Consider the following 16,359-nt stretch of genomic DNA (forward strand, 5'->3'; position numbering starts at 1 on the left):
TGCAGTTGTGAGTGTGGATGTGACTGGGAGAGAGGCAGAGGAGGAGGAGGAGGGGCAGACAGTGAAAGCAGTGGATGTTGTTGTGTCTGCAGCTGTCTGGTGTTTGCGTGTGCGTTTGTGGGATGGTGTGGTGCTTGTGTTTGCCTGTGCCACTCTTGGTGTTGTCTTGTGTGCACGCTCATCAGTATGTGTGCCTGGGATGGGTTGGGGTTGATGAGACTGGGACTGGGAAGTGGTAGTTGGAGGGGGGACGGTAGAAACAGGGACAATGGCTGCCATCAGAGAGGAGGCCAGAGCCTGAATCGATCTCTGTTGGGCCGCCAATCCACCGTAAATGCACTCCAGGAATGCATTGCATTGCTGCATCAGGGATGCCAGCCCCTGGATGGCACTTGCAGTGGTTGATTGCTCTACAGAAATGGATCTCAGAAGGTCAATAACCTCCTCACTCAGGGCAGCAGGGCTCACTGGGGCAGGGCCTGAGGTGCCTGGGGCAAAGGAGATGCCCACCCTCTTGGGTGAGCGGGCATGGGCAACTAACTAAGGGGCTACTGGGAGGGCGGTGCTGGTACGGGGTGGTGGCTGTCCCTGCAGATGGGGTGGCCACAGAGGAGTCTGTGTCTGTGTTGTCACCTCCTGCCTCTGCCATGGTGCTCCCCTCGCCCTCCGTCTCACTGGTTCTCTCGGCATCGAGGGCTCTGCCTCCTGGGTCCTGTGGGATGCAGCTCCCTCTGTCGCCATTGCGACTGCTCCTCCGCTAGAGGATGCTAATGCACACATGGACAGGATGACAGAACAAAAAAGGGGGGGAGAGACAAATGAAACACTGGGACAATGACTGCACCAACCCCACAGTTGGCATACACAGCACTGTCACACACAGGGAACAGGCTTGAGCACTATGCCATGCACTGCCAGTGATATGTCTAGATGCTAAGGCAAGATGAGGTCCTTTCACCGTTTCCGACAGTGGGTGCTCCACCTGCCATAGACCTCCAGGGTCCCCTAGTCCTTGGCAATAGCACGCCATAATCCCTACTTTTGATGGGTGCTGACCTGTGGAGGCAATACAGACAGGAGAACACCATTTAGCAAACAGTCCAGCCTGCCACACAAATGGCTCACCATACCTGTTTCCATCACCATTGGCACATACATCGCCCGATGCACAACATGTACACCACCACAAGACATCCCCCGCCCCCCTGATGACATGATGCTTGCACACACATCCCCATGCATTCTTCCCACATGCATCGTGCCCAATGTATACTCACCTGTTGATTTGGAGGCCCATACAGCAGTCCGTACTGGAGTAGGACGCCATCCACCAGTCGCTCCAACTCCTCCAAAGTGAAGGCAGTGGCCCTTTTCCCGGTCACACGGGCCATGGTGGGTTCCAGACATAGGTCACAGCAGCACACACAGTGTAGGCGTTCTCCCGTTGAAGGTCAGGAAACAAGTGAGGAATCAGATAGAAAATGGTGGTCACGTCCACCACAGTGTACACCGTCACACCGGAAAAGATCCCCATTGGCCACTGTACTCCATAGAGCCCCATACCAATACTGCCTTCTGCCATGACACACATCGGCGGAATTACCTCACTTCCACCTGTCACTACATACAGGACAGGCGGTCGCCATTTCAGGGGGGACAACAGTCATATCGACATTAACTGTGTCACAGATTAGATTGGCACATACCTCACCACTGTCCCAGTACAGAAGTGCACCAAGTATACTGAAGTTGTGGTTCCATCATTCCAATTGTGACAGCCTGCTCCCTCTTGTGTCCCTTAGATACCTACTGCTTCTGATGAATAGGAGGTGGAAACTTACCCCTGTGTACAGACCTCTTGTGGACTTTGCTACACTGGAGGACAAGCACATTATACTCACCTATAGACTGGACGGGGCCACAATCACGTAGCTTTTGCCCAATTGGAGTCAGACCTGATCTCATCTATCCGTCATCCGACGAGCATCCCCTCTCTTGTGCATGTGCTATCAGTGCTCCATTTTTTGGCAACTGGTTCTTTCCAAGTGACAGTGGGCTTGGCAGCAAGAATGTCACAGCCAATGTTCTCAAACGTACTGGCAAGAGTCTTGTCTCCCCTGGTCACACACATGTGCAGCTACATTTCTTTCCCCCAGGTGGAAGATTTGGCCACTGTGAAAGCTGGATTCTATGCAATGGGACACATTCCCAATATTATTGGGGCAATTGACGGGACACACATTGCATTTGTCCCCCCCACCAGAATGAACAAGTGTTCAGGAATCGTAAGAGTTTCCACTCACTGAATGTGCAGATGGTGTGTCTGGCGGACCAGTACATCTCCCACGTTATTGCTGCGTATTCTGCATAGGTGCATGATGCCTTTGTTCTGAGGAATAGCAGTATCCCAAATGTGATGGCCCAACTACAGAGGCACCCTTGAGCCTTGGTCCCCACCCACTGTATGTTAGTGTATGCCTTCAGGTCTTCTCCCATAGGATTGTGTGAGGCTAAATGTTATCCCTCAACACTTGCAGGTGACTCTGGCTACCCAAACCTAGCATGGGTGCTGACCCCTGTGTGGAATGCCAGGACAGGGGCTGAGGAACCTTATAATGAGACACATGGGCAAAACAGACAGATCATCGAGAGGACCTTCGGCCTCCTGAAGGCCAGGTTCAGGTGCCTCCATCTAACAAGTGGATCCCTGTGCTACTCACCCGGAAAGGTCTGCCAGATAGTAGTGGAATGCTGCATGTTGCACAACCTGGCCCTCAGATGGCATGTACCCTTTCTGCAGGAGGAGGAGACTTGAGATGCCCCTGTGGCAGCAGTAGACCCTGAGGACAGTGAGGATGAGGAGGCTAAGGATGAGGATGAGGACAACAGAACATCAGTTATCCGTCAGTACTTCCAATGACACACAGGTGAGACAGTGCAACTGCACATTCCTATGACTATTAGTGTATTCTGTGTGCTGTAGCATGATGACATTAACTTCCTTTGCATCTCAACTTACTGTTACCTATGGCTTATCATTTTACAGATGTTGGTGATATAACAACTGTGTACTGATGTGCTGACTACAGCCAGCTATAGGTCCTTATCTCAACTTACTGTTACCTATGGCTTATCATTTTGCAGATGTTGGTGATATAACAACTGTGTACTGATGTGCTGACTACAGCCAGCTATAGGTCCTTATTTCTATGCTCTCACAGTATACAGTTCATTTGGGCTAGATGTGACCGTTTCCATAAATGCACATTTTCATTATATAAAACACTAGTAGTCAAGTTGTGTTGAAGGGTGTTTATTGTAGTGCTAAGAAATTGAGGGGAAAGTGCAATGGAATGGGGTGATGATGGAGGAAAGTCCAGGGTATTGTTCCAGTCTGTTTGTAGCACTCGTGCAGTGTCCAAGTGGCTATAGGACGGGGAGGAAAGGCAATTCAAAGTGGACAAGTTGACAGTGTGGGACACAAGGGGGACAATCAGAAGAGTCTAATTTCCTGGCGGTGGTCTTGGCAAGTGTCTCTGGCTTCTGTCTGGTTTGCAGGGAATGTTTGCGGAGTTGTTCCCCTTCTGCAGGGAGAGGGGTGCTGGTGGCCTGTGGGTCCTGTGGCGGGGCCTCCTGCCCACTAGCTGCAGTGGAAGTGGGGGGCTGGTCAATGGACTGGCCAGTGGTAGGGGCCTGATGGTGTGCTGTTGCCTCCCTCATGATATTGGCCATGTCTGCCAGCACCCGTGCTATGGAGATCAGGGTGGCGTTAATGGCCTGCAAGTCCTTCCTGATCCCCTGCTACTGTCCCTCCTGCAGCCGCCTATTCTCCTGTACATTGTCAAGGATCTGGCCCATCGTGTCCTGAGAATGTTGGTAGGCTCCCAGGATCTGGTTCTGTCCTCCCCCTGGCACACAGCAGTACTCCCAGTGTCCCTGTTGGCCTATGCCTTTGTTCCCTGAATGATGTGCTCACTGCCACTGACCCCAGGTCCCTGATTGTCTTGGGGGCGAGGTATGGCATGGGGCCCCTGTACAGGTGGGCACACTGCTGATTTATGTGTCCTGGGGACAGAGGTGTGGGTACGCTGGGTGGGTGCTGTTGTTTTGGATACCAATGGGGGAGGCTCTGTGGTGGACTGTGAGTGGGCTTGGGTTACCGGATGTCCAATGGTCCCAGATGGGCCAGGTAGGTCATCCAGATCTTGAAGTCCAGAGTTACTGTCATCACTGAGGGCATCTTCTGTTGGGGAACTGGATAGTCGTGGCACCTCCTCTCCGCTGACATCGGCTGGGGTACCTGTGGGGATGTAAGTGACGCATTATGCTTCATGTATGTGACGTATTGTACCTCCCTGGCTTCCCCTTTATCGTTGGTGTTACCCTGACACCTTTTGCTTGTGTATGGTGACGTATTGTGTGATTGTTAGTTTCCCTATGCTGTGCATTCTTTTGTGATGGGTGTCCAAGCAGGGCTCGGAGGGCTCTCCATGCATTGGTACAGTATGCAGGGCTTGGCATTGGGGTTAGTCATACGTGTAGGTGCAGTATGTGGGATGTGGTGGAGTGATGGGAGTGAGGGTGTGAGATGGCATGCAGGCATGACGGGTGATAAGTTGTTAAATGTTTACTTACCAGTGTCCAGTCCTCCGGCTACTCCAGCGAGTCCCTCAGGATGCAGTAATGCCAAGACTTGCTCCTCCAATGCTGTGAGCTGTGAGGGTGAAGGTGGGGGTTTCCCAGCAGTCCTCTTTATGGCGAGCTGTGCCTTGCTGCTATGGAACGTACCTTCCCCCGTAGGTCGTTCCACCTCTTCCTGATGTCATCCCTTGTTCTTGAGTGCTGTCCCACGGCGTTCACTCGGTCCATGGTTCTCCGCCATAGCTCCATCTTCCTTGCAATTGATATTTGCTGTACCTGTGCTCCAGACAGCTGTGGCTCTACCCTGACAGTTTCCTCCACCATGACCCTTAATTCCTCATCAGTGAAACAGGGGTGCCTTTGTGGGGACATGGGTGATGTGTGGTGTGTGTTGATGAGAGTGTGTTGAGAACTGTGGTGGGGTGTGTGATGTGGGGGGGCATGAGGGATGTATGGGTGTAAGTGGTGTGTGTGTCTAGTTGTTGCAGTGGTCTTGGTGTCACTCTGGTGGCAATTATTTGTATTCGTAAAAGGCTGTGGGTAATGTGGGTGTGTGTTTTATAGTGGTGTGGGTGTGGTGTGTGTATGAGTGTTAGGTTTGTGTGTTTAGTATTGGTCAATGTGGTGTTTTGTATGTTGGTGTCCATTTTGAGCATGGCGGTATGTACCGCCAATGGTTTACCGCCGTTGAATGTCCGCTGTGGTGTTTCGTGGGTCATAGTGTGATGGGTGTTGTTCAGTTGGTGTAACGGTATGGGTGTTCGTACCGCCACTTTGGCACTGACCTTTGGGCTGGAGACTTTTGTATGTGGCAGTATTCTTTCGGATTGGTGTGTGTGTGTCATAATATGGCGAATGGATGGTGGTATGTTGATGGCTGTCACCACGGCGGTAAGCGGGATTTACCACCAGTGTCATAATGAGGGCCTTAATTTTTTTATTCTAGTCAGACATGAAAATACTAATTTATTCATGTGGTATAATGAAACATCACAGTAAAGATGGAGTCAGAGGCTGAGTTTTCCTTAAGTTAGCCAAATTATGAGTTTGCTTACGTTCAGAAAAACAGCTATATCACTTTTACACAAATAATGCATCATAATGGATCTATACAGCACCCCATCATAAGGAATGAGGAGAATCAGCAATATATGCCAGGATATAGTCCGAAAGTTCAATGCTGGTCATGTGAAGAAGGATAAGCGCTAAAGGATCTGGAGGAGGGAAGGTGGACTTGAAAGAGTCTTGGGTCTTTTTTGGAAGTACTAGAGTCAGAGGGGCAGTCCCACATGGAGGAAGTTATTATTCTATGTGGCAGAGGCAAAAGACAATAAAACTTGTCTTCTTGCTCATAATTGTGCAACGGGTGAAGTGGATGTCGCCAGAGAGAGGAGTCTTTAGGCCAAGGAAGATTGTTTTCTGACATGGAGGCCACAATCTTAATAAAATTAATCTAAGAAGGTTGTGTTATGCTATGTAGATCTGTAGAGTGAACTATCTTGTCTTGACGTTGCACAGGTATGCGTCTAGCCATACCTACAGCCTAGTGGGAATCCTCAAAAAGCCAGGTCTTCAACTTCTTGCGGAATTCAAGTAGTGAGTAGGTGTCTCTTATGTGCAGGGGCAGGTCATTCCATGCCTTACAAGCAATGAAAGAGAAGACTCGCCCACCAGATTTGTTTTTTTGTATGCATGGGATTTGGGCAAATAGGAGTTTGGATGAGCGGATGCGTCTGGAAGGTTTGTGAAAGTAGATGTGATTGTTAAGGTATGCTAGAATAGTATTATGTAGTGTCTTCAAAGTGTGGGTGAGGAGTTTGAATTGCACTCGTTTTGTGAATGAAAAGCCAGTTTTTGCTTCTTCAGGTGTCATGTGATGTGAGGGTGGCGTGGGAGGTTGAGAGTGATTCTGGCTGTCAAGCTCTGAGTGCTCTCCAGCCTTCAGGTGAGTTTTTGTTTCTCCCTGCAGTGAGGGTGGTCCTGTAGTCTAGCTTGCTTGGACCAGGGAATGCCTGACAGTTTTCTGGGTGGGTGCCTCCAAGTGTGATTGTTATACGTCAAAGGGGTTCATAGACCATAAATACCAGGACCAGAAAAAAGCTATTTACCTTTATTATCAACTTATTTTCTTTTCCTAATAACATTCTCTGGGAATAACATGCCTGTTAAACAAGAACATAATATATATTGACGTCATACTTTGATGAAAACGCAATCATGTTTCTTTCTTCTAAGGCTTGTAATAAGGCAGCAGTGCTAATAATGCATTCAGTGATCAATCTGCAAAAACCCACTAGCACCACTGGGGCTCCTGGGTGAAATGGGCTCATGACTTGCTGTTTGAATCACTTAACTGGGCTCCTTGGCTTTCTCCAGTCTTTTTCTATGTTTTTCAAACAATCTGAGAGGATTAATTCTCCACACCCCCCTCAAAAAAGGACAACCCCTTTGTATGATGCAACCCCTGTCTGATTGCCAGTTGACAATGAACACAAATCTCTTTCCGGGGTCCTACTGAGATAGTTTGAAAAATAGGAAGCACGCTCTGGTTTGAGCCCCTGTTGTGAGACAGGATTGCAAGCAGCATTTGACACAATTGACAATATTTATAATCCTTTTAAGTTTATCAGCTGGTCCGCCTGACTAGAACCCCCCATTTATGCCTGTTTTACTGACTACGTGCCTTCGATGGCATAGCCAGAGACATTCTATGCAGAGGCTTGAAATATGGGGTATATCTCAATCTTCGTTGTGAGCCATTGAATCTCCAATAACAAAAAATAAACTTGGGTCAGTGTAAAGTTCGTACATAACTAATCCCACTTTGAAAGGATTTCAACTAATTGCACCCTAGGATTAGGGTACATTTTGGCACGTCTTAATTTTAGCCTGCACAAGGCAGGTAGTTAATGGACATGCATGCATTGAGTATCAGAATATCCTTGTACACTTTTGGGGAACTCTGGCCTGAAAAATACTCTATCTTCATTACATGCCATATATTTTACCACTTTATCACTTACACTTATAACTTATATCACATATTGTTTTTAACATGGATGTCCCATACAACTGTAAACAATGTAATGTTAAAACAGAAAACACTGAAAATATGGCTGCACAGTGATGTCTAACCATAATCTAATGCCAACCTTAAAGTTTACTCTAGCCCTAAATCTAACCCTGAGTTAAGCCTAGCACTGACCCTAACCCTATCCCTGTCCCTAAATCTAAATCTATCCCTAAAGATATTGCAATCTCGTTATGTTGGTGCTTTGCCTGGGCAAAGCGTGTTCATTTCCACCAAAGCCGGTCCTGAGGCACCTATGTATCCTGCAGTGTGCTGATGATATGATTATCCTAAATCAGACCAAGGAGATCATTGCTGGTCTTGAAGATTATTATAGAGAAAAACAGACCTGCAGTAAACGTTAATGAAACAGACATTCTACATTTTGGTCCAATAACCTGTAAAGCTGGTTCCTTTTTATTAGACAAAATGTAAATTAAGAGGGTGCCATTCTACAACTGGTTGGGGTTGTGGTTTGACCAGTGGGATAGTCTTAAATTGCACAATGCGCAGCTTTTCGGTCTCTGTTTTGGCCTTCAAAGTCGAATTCAAAGGCCCAAAGTGGATTGGAATTCAAGTTTATGAAAAAACACTGGCTTATAAGTCACAATTCAATGAGCTATGCTTTAAGATCCTCCCTACCCTGGCTCTTTAAAACATCTTATCTAGGAGAAGGTGCTTCTTGGAGAAGCGAGAAGGATGTCTGTCTCTGTGTAACAACCTGGTGGCCTCAGGGTCTTCAGAAGTGGGGAGCAGACGGGGCTTTTTATTTGGGACCTGGCAGTACTGATGGCCCCAAAGGTCTGTAATTACTTTGCAGATAAGGTAAACATCAGGAAAATCTGCCTTTTAACCAGGATTGGGCCTGAAAAAGCACGAATAAGAGACAAACAAATGTTGCAAAGTGTCTCAGTTTCATTCCAGTGACACTTTTTAGAAGTACTGAGAGACATCTAACCCATGCAGTGCTTTTTTTCTCGTGATGCCAACGTATGATGTTTTGTTACGACGTGCCTCTAGAAAAGCATGCTGTATAAATAAAGCTTCATAAAGAAACGGCCTGTCCTCCCCCGCAACATCTGCTGCAGCCTTCCCTATCAGGAGATGCATGTACACATGCTCACACAGCTGGCCTGCTCACATCTACAATATGAATAATACGTTTCACTGCTCCCTCTCTGCATAGAGCACTGTATCAAAAGGCTCAAGCGCGTGGTTTGAACGGCGGTGAACTGATCTGCTGTGATCAGCTACCTCTAAACATTCATATCAGACTGGCAAAATGATATTGCATCTCATATTTGTATTATGCTAAAATGTAACTATTGATAAAGGTCACTCTTGAGTTTACGGTTCATTCCACACCTTGAATCTATAAATCTATAAATTGCTTGGAATTCTTGCCTGGGACATTAATCCGTCAGTCTGGGTCTCGCTTATATCTGCCTTAGTGAATAACATATGAGTGACTGCTGCAGCTGTACCTTAGTGATGAAGTTGTCTTGGGTGCCTAACATTAGGTTGATATTTCCTGTCCATTCCACCACCTTATTTTCCAATAAGATGTAGCTGGCATGCAGCAATTATATATTTTTTTACGCTAATGTGGCGTTAAGGAAGTTATTCTCCTTTGCCATAATTACAAAGTGGCGCAATGCATGCATTGCCCCACTTTGTAACCCTTTGTGCCACGTTATGCCTGTGTCAGGCAAAATGTATGCAAAGGGGATGTTCCTATGCAGGGAAGCCCATGAAAGTGGTGTAGTGAAATTTACAACATTTCACTGCACAATTTTGTGCGTCATTTTTAACGCCTGCCTGAGGCAGGTATTAAAATGGTGTACCAATTACATTCAATGGGCCTCCCTTTACTCTGCAGGATTAGCATCATCATTTTTGGTGCTAATCCTTAAAAGTACCACAATAGCATAACAAATCTTTGACGCTATTGTCCTAATGTGCACCATGGTGCTCCGTATTGTAAATACGGCACACATATGGTGTTTAGTGGGTGCAAGAAAAGTGTCTCATCAAAGCTGATGCAACACTTTCTCGTATATCTGGCCCTAAGTACATATAATTCAGTGGGATCGTAAGGATCATTTGGTAAGTCTATAACACGCATGGTCAAAAGCAAGTGTGTATGTCTGTGGCCCGTGCAAATTGACCAAGGAGAATTTAGAAAGCAAATTAACCAAAGGTCTCTCCTGAAAAGTAGAATGCTACCTTTGTCTCTGCCAGCTAGTCATTAATCCACGCTATATGCATCTGCTTAGTTCTGAATGTTGACCTCAGGCTCTGGTTATGGACAGAGTATGACGACGCTGGAGTAGACAGATGCAGGGCTGCAGTGCTTGCTAACATGAGTGGGAAGTCAGTGAAACGTGTCCACAGATAGGAGAAATTCCCAGAGGCAGTAGATTTTCACATGGCTGAAACTTACTGTCTACTTTTACAGTATATCAAATTAATGCATTTTTGTCGGTCCCTAACTTGTGATATGATCACTAGATGTAATGCCTCTTTGAACACTTGTGAATGGCATTACGGTTTTAACCTGGTAGTTTTATTTTAACTGATGGTGCACTGTTAATGGGATATGTGATTACATTTTGCCCTTTGGCCACTGTGAGGTTTTATGGTTTAGTTTTCTATATGGCAAGGGCCAGTGGCGATGTGGAGAGCTAATTCATTAATCTTTCGACATATTTTAGTAATATTTAGAATCATTGGTTTTTTTTTTGCGTTGTTAAAGTTTCTAAGTAATCAAACCCGGAAGAAATACCTGCCTACTTGATGTGGGTTATCTGTAAGGTGACAGTATGGTTTTATGAAGTTTGAGATGGATGAAGTGGGTCTCCGTGTGGGAGCAATATTGTATCTGCCCGATGGCCTACCCCACAGCCCGGGGACCACCACCTCCCCAGGGCTTTTTGAATCATGAGTGAGGGAGCCACACCTGTAAAGCAGGTTCTGCTGTCAAACAGTGGAGCTTTCATCTCTGTCCCCTGTACGCGTGAGGAGGACAGAGATGAACTGCTTTAGCAAGCAGTGAGTTCCTGTTAAAGCAGCTCCCAGCTTACTGAATCAATGGCACCGCAAGAGAAGCCTTAAGCTTTCCCCTGCAGTGCCAGATAACCCGTAAAGGGCATTTTGAAAATATTTTAAAAAATACAAAATAAATAAATATGTTGGGACTGCAGGGTAGCCCTTGAGAGCTCCCTCGCAGCCCCAGATAGCCCATAAACAGCTGAAAAGAAAGAAACCAATATCTCAGTATGTGGGTCGCAGATCTTCATGTTGAGCATTCAGGGTTCGAGGACAGGCAAATTTGCTTCCCTCTTTTTTTAAAGTACAAATCATTTTAAATTTAAAAAATGACAGATATATTTTTTTATTTTAAATTGTGCAGAAATATCTCATTCTAACTCTATCATATATCAAAGCCTAAAAAACTTGCTATCTCCCTCTCATTTTCTCTCTTTCTCTCTCTCTCTGTCTCTTTCACTCAATTTCTCCCACTCACACACGCAGACACTTATGCACTCACTCACAGACCCACTGACAGTCTCACACACCCCTCTCACAGACCTACTGACAGCCTCATGCACCCACTCACAGGCCCACGCACACACTGACGCACCCACTAAAACAGTGATGTGCGCACTCTCACACCCATTCAGACACTTTCACAGCCACTCTCACCCGCAGATAACCCTTTCACATCTCTTCTCACACCCAAAGAGGCTGCGGCCAACTCCAGCTGCTCATTGTCAATAGGCCGTGCATAACATGGTGTTGGGTGGTTATGGGGTTGGCCACAGGGTCTGGCTGCAGGCCAGTTTTTGTGGGCAACCTTTGCTGTGCATGGGTAAAGGCACAGCACAAGGTTGGGTGCTTATAGTTATAGTTAGGTTCTGAATTTACTTTTACAAAACCATAGAAATTCAGCAGTTAGAGTTGTTTCAAGTAACTATAACTCACACCCTGCGGTAACTATAAATCGCACCCTCGCCATGCACAGCTTTTTCTTCAAAAATGTGACTGCTAATGTTTCATTTATAGTTTTAAGGATGTTATAGAGGTTGTCACGATCGCTGTAATATTTGGGGTAATTAACAATGCATGGCGAGGGCACGAGTTCTAGTTACCTTAGGGCGCGAGTTACAGTTTCTAACTATAACTGCTGGATTTCTATTGTGTTGTACGACTAAATTCAGACCCTACATATATTGACCCTGTAACCTTTGTTTTTTTCAGTGTATTTTTACAGTTTTTAAATTCTATTTCCTAACTATAACGTCCCTGCAACCTTTGTTTTTTTCAGTATATTTCTAAGGTGTTTTAATTGTATTTCCTAACTATAACATCCCTGTAACCTTTGTTTTTTCAGTGAATGTCTAAGGTTTTTTAATGTAAAGTAATTTGCATTACTATAAGTAAATCCAACCACTGTCGTGCACAGCCTTCGGCTGTGCACAGAGGGGGATGGCCGCAGGGCCGGGCCACCAACCCCTGTAACAAATCAACCCCATGCTGCGCACAGCCTTTGGCTGTGCACACCAGGAGTTGGCTGCAGGGCCGAGCAGGCCTACCCCTATAACCACCCAAAACAATGTGCAGTGGTGGTTGACCACAGGGCCTGGCCTGCGACCAGGACCTGCAATCAACCCCCATAACCACCAACCCCGCACCGTACACAGCCAAACAGTCTGTCTCTCTTCCTGTGAGAATAGGTGTGATATGGTGTCTCTGAGTGTGAGAGTGTCTGTCTGGCTGTGAAAGTGGGTGCATGAGGGTCTGAGTGGTTTGTGAGTGAGTGCATGAGGATCTGAATGGGTCTGTGAGTGGGTGCGTCAGTGTCTGAATGGGTGTGTGAGTGGGTGCATCTGTGTCTGAGTGGGTCTGTGAGTGGGTGCATGGGGGTCTGAGTGGGTCTGTGAGTAGGTGTGTGAGTGTCTGAGTGGGTCTGTGAGTGGGTGCGTGAGTGTCTGAGTGGATTTCTGAGTGGGTACATTAGTGTCTGAGTGGGTCTGTGAGTGGGTGCATGAGGGTCTGAGTGGGTCTGTGAGTGGGTGCATCAGTGTCTGAGTTGGTCTCTGAGTGGGTGGGTGCATCAGTGTCTGAGTGGGTGTGCGAGTTGGTACACGAGGGTCTGAGTGGGTTTGTGAGTGGGATCAGAAGTGTCTGAGTAGGTCTGAAAGTGGGTGTGGGAGTCTATGAGTGGGTTCGAGTGGGTGTGTGAGTGGGCGCATGAGTCTCTGAGTGTATGTATGTGTGAATGAATTAGTGTGTGAATGAGTCTGTGAAAGTTTTTTAATTGTTTTGCTTATTCATGTTTAATCTTGATTAATCTTGATTAATTGTCCATATTGTGCATGATGAAGAAAAATCCTTTTAAACCCATAATTTGACCCTCAAACGCCCCTATATCACACTCTCGAGGCCAGGGTACCTCCACCATGACCCCTTATGCTACTTTTCATTTTGTTTCTCAGCCTCAGGGACCATGTCCCGAGACCATAAAATAGCAACTGCAACTTTCTTTTCAGGCTGTAGCCAACCAATTACAGCACTTAAATTTGCACTCGCATTCTGTAAAATTTGCGAGTATTTGTGAATTATTTGCGCCCTCATATATACAAATGTATTTTCCATGTAATATCTCAAAAACTACTGAATGGTTTTACAACAAACCCGCAAAAGCACAATCTGTGTACCAACAGCTAGCGTTTTGACAAATTTGGTGTTATTCCATCCAGTGGTTCAAACTGTAGACTTGTTCAAAGGTCATACGGGAATAACCCCCCTTTTTCTCACCCCCGCTTGACAGATCACCCAGAATCTTTCCGGGCACAACAAGAATCACTGGGACACTTTTTTTGGAACGTTTCATGAAGATTTGTCAAACGGTGACAAAGATATGGGCAAGTCAAAAATGCTTTTTCTATGGAAACATGGTACTAAGTATAACTACCTAGTGGCGACTGTTACTAGGTAATATATATAAATATATATTTGTTACTAGGTGGATATAGTTAGGACAATGTGGGAAGAAAACCAAAAGGGACCAAGGTTGAGACACCCTGACCCCTCAGCTCTGGTGCTGGGGTCCCAGAGGGACCCCGCTAGGGCGAAAAAGCATTTTAAAAAAAATTGCCATGAATATGCAAAATATGCAGACTAGAGGCATTTTTTTTTTTTTAAAGCAAGCGTGGACCCCACCCCGCAGCCTCGGGGACTGGCACCCCCCCATGCTTTATTACAAATCTGTGCGGGGATGCCATTCTATATGTTTGCATTCTGTACTTGTGTGCTTTAATGTTATGCTCAAGTGTGCCTGACCCCCTTGTTACCCAGCTCTGTGATTCACAGGCCTGAGCAAAAACGTCCTTGACAAAGTACTTGAAATAATCTGAATCACTAATAATTACTCCATCATTTTAGCTCATTACTGTAGGGCCCCAAATGAGTACCTGACCTACTTCAACAGTTAGTGTCTATTCTGAATTTCTACACTGAATAGGAACACAAGCAACCCCACACAGGATTTAGACTTGCTGCATCTCATCAGTGGTAGCATTATAACACCCACTATTTCTATGAATGGAAAAAAGAGCAGAGGGTCGTCACTACTCTGGAGCTTTAAATTTTGAATTGGTCACCCCCTCCTACAAAATGTCAAGGAGACAACTTTATTTGAGATCCACAACAATGACAGCCTTTGTTCTTGCTTCATGGTGATTCATACTTTCATGTCTCTATCCTGCAGGTATGTGTGTTTGATTTTTAGGTAGTTTTGATTTACACATTGATGTAGTGGGCTGAGTGGATGTCGACAAGTTACCTGACAGGGTATTTCAGATTGTCAAAGAGAGAAACAAAGTAATCTGTTTAATTGAGGTGAAGAGAGAAAATGAACCTCTGATGCATGGTGTGAAACCATCACTATCAGTACTGTCCTTGGTGTCTTTGCCAAGAGTCTGACAGCAATGCAGAAGGTTCACTGTTATACTAACCAAGAAGGTTGTTACATCGGAGCAGCAAGGGAATAGATGGTATGTGGCGTTAGAAGGCCAAAAACACTTTGCCATTTTTACAAAGTGGCACAATGCATGCATTGTGCCACTTTGTAACCCTTTGTGGAACATTATGCTCATGCCAATCATAATGAATGGCAAAGGGGCGTTCCCCGTTAGGGTGCAAAAACAATGCTGCAAAGAAATCTAAAAGATTTCTTTGCATCACTTTTTTGTCACTTTCAACGCCTGCTCAAGGCAGGTGTTAAAAGGAGGCTTCCATTGGTTACAATGGGCCTCTGGGTGCTTTGCAGGATTAGTGTCAACATTTTTTATGCTAATCCTGCAACGCAGCGGACTAACGTAAAAAATTCTGACACTACTCCCCTAACTACTGCCATGGTGCACCATATTTTGAATACAGCACACACATGGTGGCGTTAGGGGGCGCTAAGGGGCACAAGAAAAGTGGCACTGCACTGTGTGCAGTGCCACTTTTCTTAAATATCTCCCTTATTGTCTTTAAGGCAATTTATATCAGGGTTACTATGCACTCCAGTCCTACGAATGCCTTTCTTAAAGCACAAAAGGTAACATATAACCAACCAGAAAGTGAATATGCCATTTACAGAACAATAGCCTCAGTTGAAGCTGTTGGAGTGTGACCTTTAAAATTAATATGAACATGAAAAGCTTGCAATATAATGTGTAATGAAGTCGCATAGAAGATATCTCAACCTAGAAAAAGTAATGTACGCGTTTGAAATGTGCCCATGGGGAGTGGCCACCAATCTATACGATGATTAATGAAACTGACTAATAATGAATTATTAAGCTAATCACTAGGCCTTAGTTAGCAAAGGTCTGGGCCTAGCTGCCTGGTCTCATATTAACTGTGTTTTCTAACGTGCAATGTGCTGCTTTCCTGAAGGACACAAAGCTGTGCTTTTCCAGAAGCTAGAGATATGTGTGTAGCCGTAGTAAATTATTTCTCATGGGACCCGACTTGCTCAAGGAGACATTCTTGCCAAGTGCAACAGTGTAATTCGCAACAGGTGCAAGGTTGCCTGGACTAGGAGAAGACAATGGAACTACTGACTGGAGCGACAAGTGTAACTTTTCTTACCTGACAATCCACCCGATGAAGACGTCATTCACAGGAGCCAATCGACAGCATGAGAACCATGTTAGGTGAAAATTCTAGTAAGGTGTGTAAAGGATTAATGGACAGAGATAATGATGCACCAAATATTGCCCAATGGGAAATTAGAGACTTGTTCCACAGGTTTGATATAACAGCGTGACCCGGGGAGAAAGTAGCCATTACTTTGCCACTTTTGAAGCCATTCTTCATCATCCCTTGCCATTCTGAGAGACTTTGTCTTTAGCTGTCTGATACTTTAAACCGTCCTTTTCCTACCCCTTGTCCGATATGCACTTCTCCTCCTTATGAGGGAAGAGCCTTTCTTACTATGCCCTACTGAGACTTACCTATTTTATCCTGGCAGATGGTGAATTGACTGATGTCCTGAGGCGAAGACTGACGCTGTTTGCTGACCCATTCGGATGGGTAACTGTCTAATGATAAATTGTAATTGTCTGTGTGCCTTTCCTATCTAGGTACCAACT

The sequence above is a fragment of the Pleurodeles waltl genome, chromosome 3_1 (assembly GCF_031143425.1).
Source record: "Pleurodeles waltl isolate 20211129_DDA chromosome 3_1, aPleWal1.hap1.20221129, whole genome shotgun sequence".
Taxonomy (NCBI): domain Eukaryota; kingdom Metazoa; phylum Chordata; class Amphibia; order Caudata; family Salamandridae; genus Pleurodeles; species Pleurodeles waltl.